Genomic DNA, 21,728 nt, shown 5'->3' with positions numbered 1-21,728 from the left:
TTTAAGACACAGACCTACTAGAGAATGGACTTGAGGATACGGGGAGGGGGAAGGGTAAGCTGGGACAAAGCAAGAGAGTGGCATGGACATATATACACTACCAAATGTAAGGTAGATAGCTAGTGGGGAGCAGCCGCATAGCACAGGGAGATCAGCTCAGTGCTTTGTGACCACCTAGAGGTGTGGGATAGGGAGGGTGGGAGGGAGGGAGATGCAAGAAGGAAGAGATATGGGGACATATGCATATGTATAACTGATTCACTTTGTTATAAAGCAGAAACTAACACACCATTGTAAAGTGATTATACTCCAATAAAGATGTTTTAAAAAGAAAGAAAGAAAGAAAAAAGATATATGCTTTTTTCATCTTGGGAAAAGAGAGAGCAGGAACAGGAAGAAGGATTTGAATCTTTATGCTTCAACTCAGCCTTTTTCAAAATTCTATTTTGAATATTGAATATTGAGTACTAACTGAACTGTAACACAATGTCTCTCTGCTGCTCAGAACTTCCACAGTCCCCCAGGAACTCCTCTGGGAAAAATCATCATTTGTGGGGTTAGATTTGGACATTCTTGTGTTCTTACTATTAACTTAATAGCACTGAAACCTCACACATAACCTCTAATACAGAAGTGTCTCTGAGAACAAAGTAAAACTTGAATTGGAATATTTAAGCACATGAGTCCCCCTTGCACCATTTAAAACTTTGATTTCAAAAGAAAAACAGATATACCAGTTCATTTTGATCTAATTGTGTTATGAAATCCTCTCCCCCTTGCAAAAACTATTTTAATGGACCCACTCCATAGACATTAAAGAGAGTCATTTAAGTAGTTGTTCAGCACAAAGGCAATGTATCATACCTTCTGTGGAATCTGGACAGGGGCCAATGCAATCATGTTAGCCTTTCCTTCTGGAAGGTTTTGGACCATTGAGCCCAAACTAAGTAATACAATGCCATCTTCTCCAGAGCTTTGGACAACTTTTCGATTTCCTGAAAAGAAATAATTTGCTATACTACAAAGGGGCATCAGCAAAGAGAGAAAGAGAGAGTTTGTTTGTTTGTTTCATTTATTCTTGTTTTAGTTTGTTTGAAGGAAATGAATATGTATATTTCTAAAGAGAGAAGTATTGTTAGAATGCCTCATCTTCTAACATGCCAAACCTTAAACCCCCTTGGAAAGAGATGTGTAATATGAAATCTATTTTCTTTAATCAATGTATAATCATTGACTACTAGGCAAGTATGGTGATTTATTTATTACTTATCAACAAGAGACAGCAGTAAAGTGAAAGTTTCCAGTGAAGAACATTTTACGTTGTGACAGCACAGGTTTATTTTCTTAAGTGAGTTTTGAAAACAGTGTAATTTTTATTCCATGTCTCAAACAATAGCAGGACCAGGAATTTTTTTTCTAGTTATGTGTTAAATAATGCTATGTTCCAGCAACAATGACTTAGTAATTTGTCCCAGGATGACAGGATTGTGACCAAGTAAAATAGTGTGCTTATTAAAACACGTGGCTTGCTCACCCAGACAAAATTCAAGACCTGACCTCACTGTGTCCAGCAATTCAAAGTTATGCCTTGAACTTTGCCCAGTCCCAAACTGTTCCTCACTTTACAAATTCTTCCTCGATATCGCCAACCAGGCCCCAACACCTTAGAATTATCTTCCCCTGACTTTCCTCTGCTGAAAAGTAATAAAACTCTGTCAAAGTGCTGTTCTTGTTTCCTATAATAAGTCAAATAAACCTAGCCTTGCTTGATCAACAAGGTTTTTTTTGTTTGTTTGGATTTTTTTTGGTTTTGTTTGGAGGAGTTGACAGAAGACAAATATTTAAAAGGACCTGAATTCCTAACAGAGAATCTGTCTGTAGCTCGGCTTCTTGAGATTTTATGTCATTTTATGTCCAGTGTATTTGTTACTGAATTGGTCTACTTTTCTTCTTGGCAGTTTTCAGGATGTCTTTTTTGGTGTACAGGCTTTCCTGATTATAAAGGCTACATATGATAATATAACCTGATTATGAGGTTACATATAATTGCTTTGGTAAAAGAATGAAAGTGCTCTTGTTAAATCATCTATATATAAATAAATGACTCTGAATTTATTAATCACAATTTATTATTTATTTATTGGTGTTTCAAATTCCCAATATTGACGGGTTCCCTAAATTTAATCCTCAGTTAAGATTCTGATCTATTAAACTTCTGGTGATATTACATTAATTGACTGAAAGAGAAAAAGACTGATGAAAGCAATTTTCCTTATCTTAAAATATTATTTCCTTTTTCTTTCTACCTCATGCTCTGATAACACTGGGCATGCTATATTAATTTCATCTCTCTTAAGGAAATAGCTTTTCAAACTTCCTGTAGTTTATTTCTCTCTATTTTCATTCAAAACCTAATGAAATTACAATATCAAATATTATCATTATTTTTATATGGGATGTTTAAATTTTGAGTATAAATTTAATTTTACTTCTGATCATGGCCCAGATATTTTAAGGGAATTAATGCTATGACTTATAATGAATGTGACAGATTTTGCCTGTAAATTGTTTATTTTGGGTGGATTTTACTCCATGAGAGTGTGATTTATTGGGTAAAACATCTGATCAGGCTATCTATGAACTAATTGGGGCTCATGACATAACGTTATGGAAGACTTTCATTTACATTTTAAAATTTGTAGCCTATTGTGCAGGTTAATACTAAACTAGGCACTTCCTCTCTGATATCTACTTTACTCTATTTGTTTCTAAGCCTAGCTAGTGAGGTCAGGCAATTTACATGATTGAAATAGAGCTATATCTTTATGCGTTACTGGATGATTTTTAATGCACCACCACAACCAATTCCTGAGAGAGGCTTATTTCCATGAATTGTATTATCAGGATACAATAATTTCTGTTCTATTTTGTGCTGTGAAGTTCTTTGATCTCAAATATGATGAGAACAAATTTTGGGGGAAAAAATATCATGAGTTTGCCAGTATGACACATACACAAGTGCATATATCAGAAGGAATCCCTCCAGTCTAGATACTAGTGAGACTGCTTAAAGCTTCAAATACAATTTTAACATTTTCTTCTTCTTACTTTGGTTTCTGAGACAAATTCCTTTTGTCAAAAGGGGCACTAAGAAATTTGTCACAATAGCTAATATTTATCAAGAACTATGTCCTTGGCACTGTGTATGGGCTTTATGTATCCAGTCGATTCTTTTTATTCTTAGTAACTATGTTCTATAAAGTTGCCACAAACATGTCATTTGTGAGTAATGAATCATTGCTCCTGGTTTCACCCAAGTTTCTTGTCACAACATTTTTGTCAACTGCTCAACACATAAGCTGGTTTTATGTGTGTTTCTGTTTTAAAACACCTTGTTTAACATATATTGTTGATTCATCAACACTGAACTCATAGCCAACAGTGCTATAACTCATGGAATGGAATGAAGATTATCTGGCAAACATATTTTCTTCCTAAGGCACATCACAGCCTTCTTACTTCTTTTCCGGAACAATAGAAAACATGTCAGCACTCTCCTTGGGGGCCATTCCAAACAGCGACATCACCAACAAAAAGCACTCAAATGCAAAAATGTGGTATTAATTAGACCTGAAAAGGACACTTATTTACAGTATGAGAGCTGCAACAAAAAGGCAGAGGATTGCCTTGTTCAATGCTTAACTGGGAACATGCACGTCCAGTGAGTAACTTTTTTGCTGCTCTGTATATAGCTATGAATGACCATGAAATACTACAAATATTGATTCTGGGGTTACAAATAAATTTTAGTGAGTAGGAAAATTTGAAAATACAGAATCTGTATATAATGAAGAATTACTGTATTAGACCATTTTATTCTCACACCACTCCAATGAGGTAGGTAAGTAAACCCCCTCCCTCATTTTTCTTCTTTTTTTCTTGTGCATCCATATTTTATAGGAAAGGCACTACCGGCAGGATTTGGCTTTTGTATATTTCCTAGCTACCATAGTACCATATATTAAAGCACCAGATTCCATAACCTTTGAATACTCTCACATATTTCCACTTTTAATATCACATTATCAGAATTTAATTCTTTTAAATACCTCATTGCAATTTATTTTAATAAAATACAAGAGATAAGCTCCCACATTACCTCAGTCTTATGCATTTTGTGATTTGTACTTGATTGTAAATAACTATTTAACATTTATAGTTTTTCTGGCTGTCCAGTCTATAATATCCCTAAGGACTACAACTGTGTCTATCTCATTCACCCCTCCTTCTTCATTTCGGAGTGTAGAATCTGGTTTCTAGCAGACAAAGAATACACATTTGTTGAAAAAAATATAATTTCTTATGTGTTGGAAGACTTTTTTATAGTGGCTATATCCACACAATCTTGCATTTCTCTCTTACTTTTCATGACTGTTATGTAGCTCAGAATCTTCAGTGATAATAAAACCTGAAACACATAATAGGTGAGGACATGGTGTGAAGAAATTTTATATATTGTCCGTTTCTTTTCCATAAGACAGTATTTGGACTGGGAATAGAAAACTATTCAAGACACCAGTTTACCTTTGGCAGTGGTTTAGCAGGTTTGCTGTGGAGTCTTCCAACAAATTCAAAATTTGGTAAGAGTGGGTGGAGAAATTCAAAGTCCCAATAGCTTCTTATCAGTCAAATATCAGTTTTCCCCATCAATTCACACAATGTAGTGAGTCTTCCTGAAAAAGAAAATAGGAAAAGGAATATATGTAAATTTGTATCCATTTTTTCTTAGAAGATATAGCAATAAAGCTTCAAGTCTGTGTTGGTCAAGATGAACAAATAATGCCAGTGTTTTATAATTTAAACAAACATATATACAGAAAAAAGAGAAGGAAAAAAATACATGTTAAGTGAGAGACTTACATAGCTTACAATAACTTCTCCCTTCTGCACCTTTGAAAACAGGTTCAAATAATTGTTAAAGATTAATTCTTGTTTCATGTATTACATGTTCAAGTTAACTAACAGATTTTAATTCTAAGTCAATATCTCTCTGTAATTATTTAAGTATGTGATGAATATTACATTCTAAATGGTCATTTTCCTGCATAGCATTGGGCTTGTATCACATTGATGATATTTGTGCATTTTTTACTTAATGCTCTAACATTTTAAACTTTTCTTTTTTTTTAACTAACTGAGCATCCCCATCTTCCAAGGATGACCCAGCATCGTGTGACTGCCATGGACCTACTGGCAGGCAAGCCCCTGGTGCTAATAGGTTAGAGAGAGGCTTCCAAAATTGTGTTTGCCAGTGTTAGCATGGTAGAACAAGATCCCCAAAATGGCTGCCACCAGAGTCTCCATCCCTAGGTGGAGTCCCAGCTGCACAATGCCTCTCCAGGAGACTCGCCAAGATCAGCAAGTGGGTCTCACCCAGGTGCCTTTTTAACTACTGCCTCTTCACTGGGACTCAGACTGTGTGAGATTTTGTGTGCAGACTTTGAGAACAGAATCTCTGTTTACAGGGTCTCCTGTTCTCTTGAATGTAAGCCCGTCTGGTTTGCAAAGCCAGACATTCTGGGGGCCTATCTTACCAAAATGGGGAGCCTGAAGTGGGGGCTCAGACCCCTTTCTCCTGGAGGAGAACCTCTGTGGTTGTGATATTCTTCCTGTTTGTGGGTGGCCAACCCCAGGGTGTGGATCCTGGTTAGACTGCATCTCTGCTCCTCCTACTTGTCTAGTTGTGGCTCCTTCTTTATATCTTTAGTTGTGGGAAATCTTTTATGCTAGTCTTCAAGTTGTTCTCAAAGATAGTTGCTTTCTGAATAGTTGTATTTTGGTGTGTCCATGGGAGGAGGTAAGTTCCTATTTCACCAACTTGATCTCACCTTCATAGAGATTGTTTTCTAAAGATTATTAATGACTTTCCACATTAAACAAGGACCTGCAGCATGATGAATTTGCACTGTTCACACTTGTTTCAATCTGGTCTCCAGTGTCACTTAGCTAGCCACCAGAGAATAAACAGGTTACTCATAGGATATTGAATTTCCTCTAGGGGTATAGAGAAAGGCAAGAAGAGAAACCTCAGTGGTTTAAGAAGCTTCCCTAATGATGCATATATCACTAAGAATGAATAGCCTTCCCTTGCATAACTTAAAGTCTCACACTTTCTTGTATGTTTTAAAGAAGAAAGCTTATTGTGGGACTAAATTCTTGGACCATCTGTGATCAAGAAAGGGCATGATGAATGAGGTGCACCAAATGAAATGATGTCTTTCACTTCCATCTCTATGTCATTTATTTTTTCTGTTCTAGGAAATTCGAAACATTCTGACTGTATCAATTACTACAATCTAATATAAAGGGAAGGCTGCTTGATAACTGCCTAGAAAGGATAGGAGGCTAAGGAAGTATCACATGATTCAGACTGTGAAGTGTTTTCCCATATCTAAACTTGTCTCTTTCGTCTCCAGAAAAATTATAAATACTGGAAAAGATAAAAATAAATATTATGAACAAGTGGGAATGAGTGATAAAGGAGACTCAGCTGCCCAAAGCTGAAAAATATTCCTTTAGTGTTTATAACTTGGTCAAAGGATCTCCTTTGTTAGTTTCTATTCCTAGAATAAATCAGCAATGCTGTGATGGCTTCTTTTTCAAGGAATGACAAAAAACTTCTGGAAAGTCAGACTGGAAAACTGCCTTGGTTGTAAAAGTCTATTTGTGTCAATCGCTTTCACCTCTGTCCCCTTATTTACCTACAATTTCTCTAAGCTTTTTCGTGGCTTTGGATTATTTGCTTAGTCATATTCTCACAGACCAATGCACCCGCCCCATTCACAGCCCAGCATTCTACTTTGATTGTTATTTGGTGCCATGTTTTCCTTCCCATTGCTGTGCATGTGCTTATTATGGTATCTCATTTAAGAGCTTATTTTCTATGACTTATGATTCCTGATTAATTTTTATCTTAGAAACTTTGGTCTTTGGGTTATTTGTTTAGTCTTTTATTTCAGATAGGCCTACTCATCCTCCCACTTCATTCACCAACCAGCTTTCTACTTTGATTGTTTGGCATTTGATGCTCTGTTTTCCTTCACATTGCCTTGCATGCCCTGGCAATGGAATCTCATCTAAGAGCTTATTTTCTATGATCTGTGATTCTTGATTAATTTTTAGCAGAATTTGTTCCTGAGACTTTGACCTTGGCTCTATTCTCCAAGCCACTACGTCCTATAACCTCATATACTATATATGTAATCAAAGTTTAATGTTTATATAACTCGGATATTTATTTCCTTTGTAATTGTAAATTACCCTTTTAAATATTCTTAGGCAATGAGAGTAATTATGAATTTCTGTCAAGGATGGTTAAGATCAATTTGGAAGGGATACTTTTCTTAGGTTTCCAAAATTTTTACAATACTTCCCAAACACAAAGATGCTTTATATGTATCTATGAGTAAATGGTGGTGAGGGAGCATCTCTCCTGGCAAAAATAAGTTTGGTTAGTTCAGCGGTATATGCTGACTATGGAGAGTGTTTGTTATAAAGACCACCAACATCAAGAAAAACTAATCTTCTTGGTCTTCTATATTGCAGAACACTTGGTGCTTAGCACAATGTTTCTCCAAATCGTACATGGAGTTTTGAAATTACAGTCTCATGCTTTTCTTTCAGTTAATGCAATATACAAGTGCTTAGGTTCAGGGGCCAGACTGCTGTGTTTTAATCCCATCTCCATCACTTCTTCCCCAAGAGAACCTGAGTAGGTTATCTTACTTAAGTTTCCATATTTATAAAATGACGAGAATAATAGTGCTTATGAACAGGATTTCTATATGTGTCTTTCATGAGTTAATAAATGTAAAGGATGTAGAAGATTTCCTGGAGAAGAGTAAATTCTCAATAAATATTTACTAATTTCCTTCTCTACTTCACCCCCCCTCAAACAAGAAGAAGCTCAATAAATATTTATAGTTGAATGAATGTACTCACAGAATCAAGATTAGAAATCATCCAGATATGAAAAATATTCTGGAACTTTGCCTTTTGCTTCATTTTTCAAACTGTAGTGTTGTAGAATCAGAAAGCAGACATTGATAATTCTAATATAAATCCCCAGTGTTTTAGGTTTGCTTAGCAAATGACTTTTAATCCATTGAGAGGGAAGGAGTAATACTAGATAATTCCCAGTGACAACTCATCCACACTAAGTAATTTTCCTTCTTAATAGATATATTAGATGATGAAGATGTTAGAGATATTAAAATAATAGAAGAACTGAATCTAGAAGAGAGATATCAGAGACTTTGAAGCTGAAAGCTGAAAGGAACCTCAGGTATGAGTTCATAAAATGTTTAATTTTTTTTTTTTTCTTTGCGGTACGTGGGCCTCTCACTGTTGTGGCCACTCCCGTTGCAGAGCACAGGCTCCGGACGCGCAGGCTCAGCGGGCCATGGCTCACGGGCCTAGCCGCTCCACGGCATGTGGGATCTTCCCGGACCGGGGCACGAACTGCTGTCCCCTGCATCGGCAGGCGGTCTCTAAAACGCTGCGCCACCAGGGAAACCCTAGAAATGTTTAATTTTAAAGACAAGTAAACATAAAGTTTACACAAAGTGTCATACTTTCTTGTACATGAAGTAGATTTTTTTTACTGCACCCAGGTTTAAAATTATATTTAATCATGACTGACTTTCACTTGATTTTTAAATATATTTAATGAAGTTTCTTACTATTATATATTATAAATGGCTACGTAGTCTTTGAAACTCCTCCTATTGAGAGGTGGAGGCTACTTCTTCACCTTTTGAATTTGGGCTTGCGTTGTGACTTGTTTTACCAATAGAAGGTGGCAGAAGTGATACTGTGTGACTTCCAAATCTAGGCCTAAAACTTTCATACAAACTATTCTAGAATTCTTCTGTCATGTGAAAAATTACAAGCTTTTCTGTTGGACAGGTCACATGGAAGAGACAATCATAGTATCCTGCCAATCTGCCAAATCCCAGCCATGAGAGTGACACTTTCTTGGACTGATCCACCGCAGCCAAGCTGATAACTAACCGTAGGCTAATGAGTAAGCCCAGACAAGCCTCAAAGAAGAAACATTTCCCTGAGCCCAGCCCAAGTTGCTGATTCATAGGATCATGAGCAAATGATATGTTTGCTCTTTTATTTTATTTTTTATTATATCTTTATTGGATTATAATTGCTTTACAATGGTGTGTTAGTTTCTGCTTTATAACAAAGTGAATCAGTTATACATATACATATGTTCCCGTATCTCTTCCCTCTTGCGTCTCCCTCCCTCCCACCTTCCCTATCCCACCCCTCCAGGCGGTCACAAAGCACCGAGCTGATCTCCCTGTGCTATGCGGCTGCTTCCCACTAGCTATCTACCTTACCTTTGGTAGTGTATATATGTCCATGCCTCTCTCTCGCATTGTCGCAGCTCACCCTTCCCCCTCCCCATATCCTCAAGTCCATTCTCTAGTAGGTCTGTGTCTTCATTCCTGTCTTACCCCTAGGTTCTTCATGACATTTTTTTTTCTTAAATTCCATATATATGTGTTAGCATACGGTATTTGTCTTTCTCTTTCTGACTTACTTCACTCTGTATGACAGACTCTAGGTCTATCCACCTCATTACAAAAAGCTCAGTTTCATTTCTTTTTAAGGCTGAGTAATATTCCATTGTATATATGTGCCACATCTTCTTTATCCATTCATCCGATGATGGACACTTAGGTTGTTTCCATCTCCGGGCTATTGTAAATAGAGCTGCAATGAACATTTTGGTACATGACTCTTTTTGAATTATGGTTTTCTCAGGGTATATGCCCAGTAGTGGGAGTGCTGGGTCATATGGTAGATCTATTTGTAGTTTTCTAAGGAACCTCCATACTGTTCTCCACAGTGGCTATATCAATTTACATTACCACCAACAGTGCAAGAGGGTTCCCTTTTCTCCACACCCACTCCAGCATTTATTGTTTCTAGATTTTTTGATGATGGCCATTCTGACTGGTGTGAGATGATACCTCATTGTAGTTTTGATTTGCATTTCTCTAATGATTAATTATGTTGAGTATTCTTTCATGTGTTTGTTGGCAGTCTGTATATCTTCTTTGGAGAAATGTCTATTTAGGTATTCTGCCCATTTTTGGATTGGGTTGTTTGTTTATTTGCTATTGAGCTGCATGAGCTGCTTATAAATTTTGGAGATTAATCCTTTGTCAGTTGCTTCATTTGCAAATATTTTCTCCCATTCTGAGGGTTGTCTTTTGGTCTTGTTTATGGTTTATTTGCTGTGCAAAAGCTTTGAAGTTTCATTAGGTCCCACTTGTTTACTTTTGTTTTTATTTCCATCTCTCTAGGAGGTGGGTCAAAAAGGATCTTGCTGTGATTTATGTCATAGAGGGTTCTGCCTATGTTTTCCTCTAAGAGTTTGATAGTTTATGGCCTTACATTTAGGTCTTTAATCCATTTTGAGCTTCTTTTTGTGTATGGTGTTAGAGAGTCATCTAATCTCATACTTTTACATGTACCTGTCCAGTTTTCCCAGCACCACTTATTGAAGAGGCTGTCCTTTCTCCACTATACATTCCTGCCTCCTTTATCAAAGATAAGGTGACCATATGTGCGTGGGTTTATCCCTGGGCTTTCTATCCTGTTCCATTGATCTATCTTTCTGTTTTTGTGCCAGTACAATACTGTCTTGATTACTGTAGCTTTGTAGTATAGTCTGAAGTCAGGGAGCCTGATTCCTCTAGCTCCGTTTTTTGTTCTCAAGATTGTTTTGGCTATTCGGAGTCTTTTGTGTTTCCATACAAATTGTGAAATTTTTTGTTCTAGTTCTGTGAAAAATACCAGTGGTAGTTTGATAGTGATTGCATTGAATCTGCAGATTGCTTTGGGTAGTAGACTCATTTTCACAATGTTGATTCTTTCAATCCAAGAACATGGTATATCTCTCCATCTATTTGTATCATCTTTAATTTATTTCATCAGTATCTTATAATTTTCTGCATACAAGTCTTTTGTCTCCTTAGGTAGGTTTATTCCTAGATATTTTATTCTTTTTGTTGCAGTGGTAAATGGGAGTGTTTTCTTGATTTCACTTTCAGATTTTTCATCATTAGTGTATAGGAATGCAAGAGATTTCTGTGCATTAATTTTGTATCCTGCTACTTTACCAAATTCATTGATTAGCTCTAGTAGTTTTCTGGTAGCATCTTTAGGGTTCTCTATGTATAGTATCATGTCATCTGCAAACAGTGACAGCTTTACTTCTTCTTTTCTGATTTGGATTCCTTTTATTTCCTTTTGTTCTCTGATTGCTGTGGCTAAAACTTCCAAAACTATGTTGCATAATAGTGGTGAGAGTGGGCAACCTTGTCTTGTTCCTGATCTTAGTGGAAATGTTTTCAGATTTTCACCATTGAGGACGATGTTGGCTGTGGGTTTGTCATATATGGCCTTTATTATGTTGAGGAAAGTTCCCTGTATGCGTACTTTCTGCAGGGTTTTTATCATAAATCAGTGTTGAATTTTGTCAAAAACTTTCTCTGCATCTATTGAGATGATCATATGGTTTTTCTCCTTCAATTTGTTAATATGGTTTATCACATTGATTGATTTGCGTATATTAAAGAATCCTTGCATTCCTGGAATAAACCCCACTTGATCATAGTGTATGATCCTTTTAATGTGCTGTTGGATTCTGTTTGCTAGTATTTTGTTGAGGATTTTTGCATCTATGTTCATCAGTGATATTGGCCTGTAGTTTTCTTTCTTTGTGACATCCTTGTCTGGTTTTGGTATCAGGGTGATGGTGGCCTCGTAGAATGAATTTCGGAGTGTTCCTCCCTCTGCTACATTTTGGAAGAGTTTGAGAAGGATGGGTGTTAGCTCTTCTCTAAATGTTTGATATAATTCGCCTGTGAAGTCATCTGGTCCTGGGCTTTTGTTTGTTGGAAGATTTTTAATCACAGTTTCAATTTCAGTGCTTGTGATTGGTCTGTTCATATTTTCTATTTCTTCCTGGTTCAGTCTTGGCAGGTTGTACATTTCCAAGAATTTGTCCATTTCTTCCAGATTGTCCATTTTATTGGCATATAGTTGCTTGTAGTAATCTCTCATGATCTTTTGTATTTCTGCAGTGTCAGTTTTTACTTCTCTTTTTTCATTTCTATTCTATTGATTTGAGTCTTCTCCCTTTTTTTCTTGATGAGTCTGGCTAATGGTTTATCAATTTTGTTTATCTTCTCAAAGAACCAGCTTTTAATTTTATTGATCTTTGCTATGGTTTCCTTCATTTCTTTTTCATTTATTTCTGATCTGATGTTTATGACTTCTTTCCTTCTGCTAACTTTGGGTATTTTTTGTTCTTCTTTCTCTAATTGCTTTAGGTGCAAGGTTAGGTTGTTTATTTGAGATGTTTCCTGTATTTTAAGGTATGTTGTATTGCTATAAACTTCCCTCTTAGAACTGCTTTTGCTGCATCCCATAGATTTTGGGTCATCGTGTCTCCATTGTCATTTGTTTCTAGATATTTTTTAATTTCATCTTTGATTTCTTCAGTGATCACTTCGTTATTATGTAGTGTATTGTTTAGCCTCCATGTGTTTGTATTTTTTACAGATCTTTTCCTGTAATTGATATATAGTTCTCATAGCATTGTGGTCGGAAAAGATACTTGATACAATTTCAATTTTCTTAAATTTACCAAGGCTTGATTTGTGACCCAAGATATGATCTATCCTGGAGAATGTTCCATGAGCACTTGAGAAAAATGTGTATTCTGTTGGTTTTGGATGGAATGTCCTATAAATATCAATTAAGTCCATCTTGTTTAATATATCATTTAAAGCTTGTGTTTCCTTATTTATTTTCATTTTGGATGATCTGTCCATGGGTGAAAGTGGGGTGTTAAATTCCCCTACTATGTATGTGTTACTGTCGATTTCCCCTTTTATGGCTGTTAGTATTTGCCTTATGTATTGAGGTGCTCCTATGTTGGGTGCATAAATATTTACAATTGTTATATCTTCTTCTTGGATCAATCCCTTGATCATTATGTAGTGTCCTTCTTTGTCTCTTCTAATATTCTTTATTTTAAAGTCTATTTTGTCTGATATGAGAATTGCTACTCCAGCTTTCTTTTGGTTTCTATTTGCATGAAATATCTTTTTCCATCCCCTTACTTTCAGTCTATATGTGTTTCTAGGTCTGAAGTTGGTCTCTTGTAGACAGCATATATATGGGTCTTGTTTGTGTATCCATTCAGCCAATCTGTGTCTTTTGGTGGGAGCATTTAGTCCATTTAAAGATAATTATCAATATGTATGTTCCTATTCCCATTTTCTTAATTGTTTGGGGTTCGTTATTGTAGGTCTTTTCCTTCTCTTGTGTTTTTTGCCTAGAGGAGTTCCTGTAGCAGTTGTTGTAAAGACGGTTTGGTGGTGCTGATCTCTCTCAGCTTTTGCTTGTCTGTAAAGGTTTTAATTTCTCCATCAAATCTGAATGAGATCCTTGCTGGGTAGAGTAATCTTGGTTGCAGGTTTTTCTCCTTCATCACTTAAGTATGTCCTGCCAGTCCCTTCTGGCTTGCAGAGTTTCTCCTGAAAGATCAGCTGTTAACCTTATGGGGATTCCCTTGTGTGTTATTTGTTGTTTTTCCCTTGCTGCTTTTAATATGTTTTCTTTGTATTTAATTTTTGATAGTTTGATTCATATGTGTCTTGGCATACTTCTCCTTGGATTTATCCTGTATGGGACTCTCTGTGCTTCCTGGACTTGATTAACTATTTCCTTTCCCATATTAGGGAAGTTTTCAACTATAATCTCTTCAAATATTTTCTCAGTCCTTTCTTTTCCTCTTCTTCTTCTGGAACTCCTGTAATTCGAATGTTGGTGTGTTTAATGTTGTCCCAGAGGTCTCTGAGACTGTCCTCAGTTCTTTCCATTCTTTTTTCTTTATTCTGCTCTGCAGTAATTATTTCCACTATTTTATCTTCCAGGTCACTTATCTGTTCTTTTTCCTCAGTTATTCTGCTATTGATCCCATCTAGAGTATTTTTCATTTCATTTATTGTGTTGTTCATCGTTGTTTGTTTCATCTTTAATTCTTCTAGGTCCTTGTTAAATGTTTCTTGCATTTTGTCTATTCTATTTCCAAGATTTTGGATCATCTTTACTATCATTATTCTGAATTCTTTTTCAGGTAGACTGCCTATTTCCTCTTCATTTGTTAGGTCTGGTGGGTTTTCATCTTGCTCCTTCATCTGCTATGTGTTTTTCTGTCTTCTCATTTTGCTTATCTTACTGTGTTTGGGGTCTCCTTTTTGCAGGCTGCAGGTTCATAGTTCCTGTTGTTTTTGGTGTCTGTTCCCAGTGGTTAAGGTTGGTTTAGTGGGTTGTATAGGCTTCCTGGTGGAGGGTACTAGTGCCTGTGTTTTGGTAGATGAGGCTGGATCTTGTCTTTCTGGTGGGCAGGTCCACATCTGGTGGTGTGTTTTGGGGTGTCTGTGGACTTATTATGATTTTAGGCAGCCTCTCTGCTAATGGGTGGGGTTTTGTTCCTGTCTTGTTATTTGTTTGGCATAGGATGTTCAGCACTGTAGCTTGCTGGTCATTGAGTGAAGCTGGGTGCTGGTGTTGAGATGGAGATCTGTGGGAGATTTTCGCCATTTTATATTATGTGGAGCTGGGAGGTCTCTTGTGGATCAATGTCCTGAAATTGGCTCTCGCACCTCAGAGGCACAGCACTGACTCCTGGCTGCAGCACCAAGAGCCTTTCATCCACATCGCTCAGAATAAAAAGGAGAAAAAGTAGAAAGAAAGAATTAGTAGAAGTAGAGAGAAAGAAAGAAAGAAAGAAAGAAAGAAGGGAGGGAGGGAACGAGGGAGGGAGGGAGGAAAGAAGGAAGGAAGGGGGAAGGAAGCATAAAAAGAAAGAAGATAAAGTAAAATAAAAGTAAAGTAGATAAAATAAAGATAAGTAAAATAAAAGTAAAATAAAATAAAGTAAGAAAATATAATAAAGTTATTAAAATAAAAAAATAATTAAGAAAAAAAGAAAAAAAATTAACAAAAAAAAAAGAAAAAAAAAAAAAACACGGACAGATAGAACCCTAGGACAAATGGTGGAAGCAAAGGTATACAGACAAAATCTCACACAGAAGTATACACATACATACTCACAAAAAGAGGAAAAGGGGAAAAAATCATAAATCTTGCTGTCAAAGTCCACCTCCTCAATTTGGAATGATTCATTGTCTATTCATGTATTCCACAGATGCAGAGTACATCAAGTTGATTGTGGAGCTTTAGTCCGCTGCTTCTGAGGCTGCTGGGAGAGATTTCCCTTTCTTTTCTTTGTTCTCACAGCTCCCAGGGGCTCAGCTTTGGACTTGGCCCCGCTTCTGCATGTAGGTCGCAGGAAGGCGTCTGTTCTTCGCTCAGACAGGACGGGGTTAAAGGAGCCGCTGATTCCGGGGCTCTGGCTCACTCAGGCCGGGGGGGAGGGAGGGGCATGGAGTGCGGGGCGGGCCTGCGCCGGCAGAGGCCGGCGTGACGTTGCACCAGCCTGAGGCGCGCCGTGCATTCTCCCGGGGAAGTTGTCCCTGGATCCCGGGACCCTGGCAGTGGCTGGCTGCACAGGCTCCCCGGAAGGGGGGTGTGGATAGAGACCTGTGCTCGCACACAGGCTTCTTGGTGGCGGCAGCAGCAGCCTTAGTGTCTCATGACTGTCTCTGGGGTACGCGCTTTAGCCGCGGCTCGCGCCAGTCTCTAGAGCTCGTTTAAGCAGCGCTCTTAATCCCCTCTCCTCGCGCACAAGGAAACAAAGAGGGAAGAAAAAGTCTCTTGCCTCTTCGGCAGGTCCAGACTTTTCCCTGGACTCCCTCCCGGCTAGCCATGGCGCACTAACCACCTGCAGGCTGTGTTCACGCCGCCAACCCCAGTCCTCTCCCGGAGATCCGACTGAAGCCCGAGCCTCAACTCCCAGCCCCGCCCGCCCCGGCGAGTGAGCAGACAAGTCTCCCGGGCTGGTGAGTGCCGGTCGGTACCGATCCTCTGTGCGGGAATCTCTCCGCTTTCCTCTCTGCACCCCTGTTGCTGCGCTCTCCTCCACGGCTGCGAAGCTTTCCCCCTCTACCACCCGCAGTCTCCTCCCACGAAGGGGCTTCCTAGTGTGTGGAATCCTTTCCTCCTTCACGGCTCCCTCCCCCTGGTGCAGGTCCCGTCCCTATTCTTTTGTCTCTGTTTATTCTTTTTTCATTTGTCCTACCCAGGTACGTTGCGGGGGGGGGGGGGCGGTTCTTGCCTTTTGGGAGGTCTGAGTTCTTCTGCCAGCGTTCAGTAGGTGTTCTGTAGGAGTTGTTCCAAGTGTAGATGTATTTCTGGTGTATCTGTGGGGAGGAAGGTGATCTCCGCGTCTTACTCTTCCGCCGTCTTCCCGGAGGCTCTCTCACGTTTGCTCTTTTAAATGCTAAGTTTTACGATGGTTGATTTTACAACAATAATTAACAGACAGTATGGTTTATCGAAAACACAGTGAGTATGTAGCTTTCTAAATAAACAAGTCCCAAGAATATTCACATATTGGAATATTATTGTCAAATGGAGGGATATCTCCAGTGTCACACAGTTCTAGATTACTTTGCATGCTTTCTTGAATAGTTGATAAATTTTGACTGAGAAGCGTTCTATTTCCATTTTGACACTAAAGCTAAGAAAATACAAGTTATTTTTTATTTTAAATTATATGTGTGTATATATATATATATATACACACACATATGCACTCTAACCCACACAAAGGAAGTAAGGTTTCTTTCCATCTACTAGAGGGAAAACGTACTAAATAAACCAGACTTACCTAATACTTCACTGTAAAATTTATCCCACTACTTCTTGTTAAAAGTCTCAAATGCAAAGTCAAAATATAGCTAATACAACATATTTGTTACCATCTCCATAAATGTCCTTTTGTCACTAAGTTCTGATATGATAACAGGTACATAGGAAGGAGGTAATATGAGCCCTCCGCAGAGTTTTTCATTTGTATTGTCAGTGGTAAGTCAAAGACTGTAGACCAAAGGTAGGTTAAGTAGTTCAGACAGCAGCTCGGCACAAGGAGAAATGGCATGTCCAAAAACAACATCAAATCTGTATTCCTGCAGTTTTTTCACAAGTTTTTTGTTCAAAACTGCATCCTCACAGAGCTTTTGAACAGTATCAGAATATTCATAATATGTTTTTTGCATCTTTGAATCATATGCCCATAATGTACTCTTTGGTAACTCGTATGGCCATATCTTGATCCATTCTGTAAAAAGCAAATCAAGCTCATTCTTAGTGAAGGATGTAGAGTGAACCTCAAATTTAAGGGTAGATGGCTTATTGGGACCCACAAGGATGGTGAAGATACTAGCACAGTAACTTCATGGTCCCTCTGAGCAAGTTCATCCCATATTGTCTTTAAATTGATGCAGTGATTATATTCCATTGGCCACAGCAGCACCTTTCCACAAGATGCACAGCTGAAATAAAAGGAAAGGACAAGAAGAGAAACCCATGTCTTAGACATCTTGATAAAATCCAAACCTTCTTCATAAACTTTCTTTACTGCAGAGGTAGCTCTCACTTATATCCAGTATGGAGTAATTAAGTAGTTAAAATATAACTGGCACATAGCAAGGTCACAATGACTATGAGGTAAAGATTTTGTTTCCAAGAGCACGCCTTCATAATTTCTCTGCAAGCTAATCTCCAGTTCAGAGGCTTTGGAAAGCAAATAGATAAAGAAAAGCGTAGATGGTCTTGTGCCTCTATGTGTGAAAAATAAATCCCAGTATCATTGTAAATGCTACTGGCTCTAGGCTAAGAAAAAATTACCTTGTATGTAGGGAGTTTCCAGATACGAAAGCAGCATGTGTCAACACAAGGATATTCTGATTTATTTGAGCATTTCCAAACATTTCTTTCTCCATATTTTCACACCTGTTTTATTAGCCCCATTTCATTTAGCTTGCTGTTGTTCTTTTGGCTATAGTTATTCCTTCCCTTTTATCCTTTTTATCCAAACATGGGTATCCTTTGAGTATCAACTTTGGTTACTTTCCTTTATTTAAGAATATTATCTCTGGGCTTCCCTGGTGGCGCAGTGGTTGAGAGTCCGCCTGCCAATGTAGGGGACACGGGTTCGTGCCCCGGTCCGGGAAGATCCCACATGCCGCGGAGCGGCTGGGCCCGTGAGCCATGGCCGCTGAGCCTGCGCATCCGCAGCCTGTGCTCCGCAACGGGAGAGGCCACAACAGTGAGAGGCCCGCGTACCGCAAAAAAAAAAAAAAAAAAAAAGAAGAATATTATCTCTGAATTATGATCATTTCCTTTTCTGAACATTTGCAACATTCCTTATATTTCTCTCACTTCTTCAGTACTTCCCAATACTTACTCTTAGAAAGTATTTATCCTCTAAGTACCTTCTTCTGAACTTTGTTTTGTATCCTGCCTTTGTAGCCCAGGTAAGTTATATTTTAAAATGATCTTACCAGGAATTCCCATCAAATTAGAAGTAGGAGGGGAAAGATGCATGTCATGGGATAGATTTGTTTTTATGCTATCAATAATCTATTGACCTGAAATGAGAGGAGAATCTCCTTTGAAAAGGATTTGGATACAGATTCTAAGTAAACATTCATTCTGTGAGTGATATAAGCTTTTAAGTGTAGCAACTAATTTGGGAACAATATCCTCATCATCTTGCCTTGTAAACATATGAAAGTAATGGATAAATTCACATTTCTCATGTTAGGATTCTCCAGAGGTATTGCATCGGGTTTTGTGAAGACTGGAATGGAAGATGGCTGTTAACTGCAAAGGGATGGTGCAGGAGTAATAGTACCAGCAGTGATTTCTTATACCTCTCACACAGGTAAGATGATACCATCATGACACCTGGACAGTGAATCTTCACTCAGTTCTTAGTAATTATCGATGAAATAGCAGTTTTATCTCAACAAAGGAAGAAAGATCTAGTTTATTGCAAACTCTCCATGAGTTTTAGGATCTCCCCTATCATAATCTGCATGATGAGACTTTATGTCTAGGAGTCCTGGAAAGGAGACAAGGTCTAAACTGAGGCATGTTCATGAGGGCAAAGGATCTCCAGGATAGTGGGGTGGCTTCCCTTCATGAAAAGATCATAATTTTATCATCTGACAATTCCTTTAAGCGTGAAAGGCGCCTTCATTTCATGGTGTCATATGGATTGCTGACATCATAGAAGATTTCATCTGAGTGTATTAAAGGTTGTCTCTGAGGGAAATGAATGGCAGGAACTGACAATGAGAGATTAGGATCTCAGCCTCTTTGGCTAAGTTTAGAGCCAGAATCTAGAACTTTGGTAGAATTGGAATGGAATTCAGAAGCAAACAACCTGGGGAGGAAATGAAATTGAGAAGCAGGTTGGTAGGGTTTCAATGTTCATTGCAGAACTTATGGTTCTCTATTTTATAGGCAGCAGACGCTTCTAAGTCCCAAATGTATTACTGTTTAAAATACAGTTAATATTCTCCTAAATTAGGGAGTATGTTAAATCTAAGATACAGGTGAATCATTATTTTTGGTAAAACATGTAGAACATAAGAGAAACAAATCCTTCATTGTAAAAAACAAGCAAGTTTGAAAATCAAAACATAAAATATAAATGACTTTTTTGTGATGTATAGAAAGTGACTTTGTATTCACATATGTATGCATGTAATGTACAAAATACTTGCATCTAACTATTAGTGTTTTCAATGGTCATGATACAGAAGAAAATTGAGCAGGATTCTATAATATAGTCACATATGAATAGTAAATAGTTTAAAAATAAAGTATTTTAAGACATGTTATTTTAACTGACTGGAAAAGCCAGAGGTCATCAAACTCCTGAAAAATATGTTTTTATTAAAACTTAAACTAGAAAAAAATATGATATGTTACAAAGGTTTAGCTTCTACACACCTAAAATTATTACCAGATTGTTAATATATTTAATATAGTAATGTATAGATGATTTAAATAGGTAAATATTTGTGTTTAAGAAAAACTTTGGTCTCTACAGATAGAATATATTTGTTTATTTGCCAGGGTAGTTCTTTTGAATAAACTCAGAAATTGCTAACAAGGTATCCAAATCTTGAGTTTACTTAAACTCCTTTATGTTACATCATTTGATAATAATGAAAAAAGTGAAGGGATATCTTGACATTGGTATAAAATAACCAAAGATTAAACTATGATTTTATAGAGCATTTTAGGAAATAACATTATCTTATTGCCAGAATAAATGATTTAGCACTATGGTAAATTATTGCTTCGATTACATTAATTAGATTGTAAACAAGGTAGCATTGTGTTTACATTTTTCAAAATATGTACCTTAAAGCATTATAATTAGTTAATTATCTCAAAACCTCATAAAATTGAGAAAATATCTTTTTTTGTATATCTCTTTATAGTTAATTCCACACCTAAGAATAAATTTATCTTTATCTTGTTCTTATTTGTGCCACTATTCCTGTAACAAAGAAGATAATTGCCCAAATGATTTATAACTATTCTAAGATAGAGCTATAATTTTAGGCCTCTTAAACTTGAGTTATAAATTTCAAACTCTGTGGTAAATCATTTAATGAACTTGGTTACTACTATGTAATGCCATCACAGTTAAATAATATTTTGACCTCAAGGGCAAAACACTGGCAAACATAATGGAAGATAGACTTTTTAGAAAAGAAAGGAAAATATATTCTTTATTTTTATTAAAATTGAACTTGTGTCTTCATGTTTACTGCAGATTTCTGACTGATGCTAGTTAATAAGAAGCCTAGGTACTTGTGCTTATTATAGCTGTCCCAGTACAGTTCATGAGAGGACCAGGGGAAGTGATGGGACAAAGGAAAAGGAAGAAATGGGCAAACTCTTGAGTTTCTGATGGAGAAATCATACCCATAGAAAATAGCATTTCTGAGAAATACATTTTCTTCCCAAAGTATTTGCAGAGTAGCTCTTAAGTAATTTGCTTCTTCTTTTCAAATATGTACATTGTAAGTAAAATTAATGTAGGAAAGAATTAAATAAACTTTTAAATTAATTTAAAAGGGTAGGAATGAAATTCCAATCATTTACTTCTGCTCCATCATATCATCAACCATACTAACATATGATAATCAGCTAGTTCTCTGAAGCCACGAAGTGTTACAATACAAATGAAGTACTATCATTATTAATATCCAAATGAAGGGAAATCTTCAAATCAAAGACCAAAAATAGTGTTTTGTATTCCAAGAGGGACAAAGTCTGACGTGTCATGTGAAAGGAAATTGATGGTGTAAAATCTGCTTTACAGCAGATTAGAAACCCTGACAGTTTCCTGATCTTCCTGACCAGAAGGGCAGCTCTGGCTAGAGTAATATTTTACATTACTTCTTGTCTAGTTCCTTTAGATAATACGCAATAATTCTCATACACTGGACCCAAAACGATGTTATTTAGGAAATATTCAACATGAGCAGTACTGAAAATAGAATTAATCATTATGTTCCTAAGGTCTCAAACAGCATCTCATTTGGTTGAACTGAAAGAAAGAAACAAAACACTGAGGCTTTAATGGTAATAACTTCCATGTGTTTAATTGTTTATATTGTCTTTTAAAGAACAGATTA

At 37.1% G+C, this 21,728-nt stretch overlaps 1 pseudogene; it reads right to left on the bottom strand.

Annotated features, from left to right (window-relative positions):
• Nucleotides 1-858: 858 nt before the first annotated feature.
• Nucleotides 859-17,602, bottom strand: LOC132519316 (UDP-glucuronosyltransferase 2B31-like; annotated as a pseudogene).
• Nucleotides 17,603-21,728: the final 4,126 nt, after the last annotated feature.

The sequence above is a fragment of the Lagenorhynchus albirostris genome, chromosome 4 (genome assembly GCF_949774975.1).
Source record: "Lagenorhynchus albirostris chromosome 4, mLagAlb1.1, whole genome shotgun sequence".
NCBI lineage: Eukaryota > Metazoa > Chordata > Mammalia > Artiodactyla > Delphinidae > Lagenorhynchus > Lagenorhynchus albirostris.
Note: the sequence above shows the minus strand (reverse complement) of the source record. Positions and strands in the feature narration are given on the sequence as shown.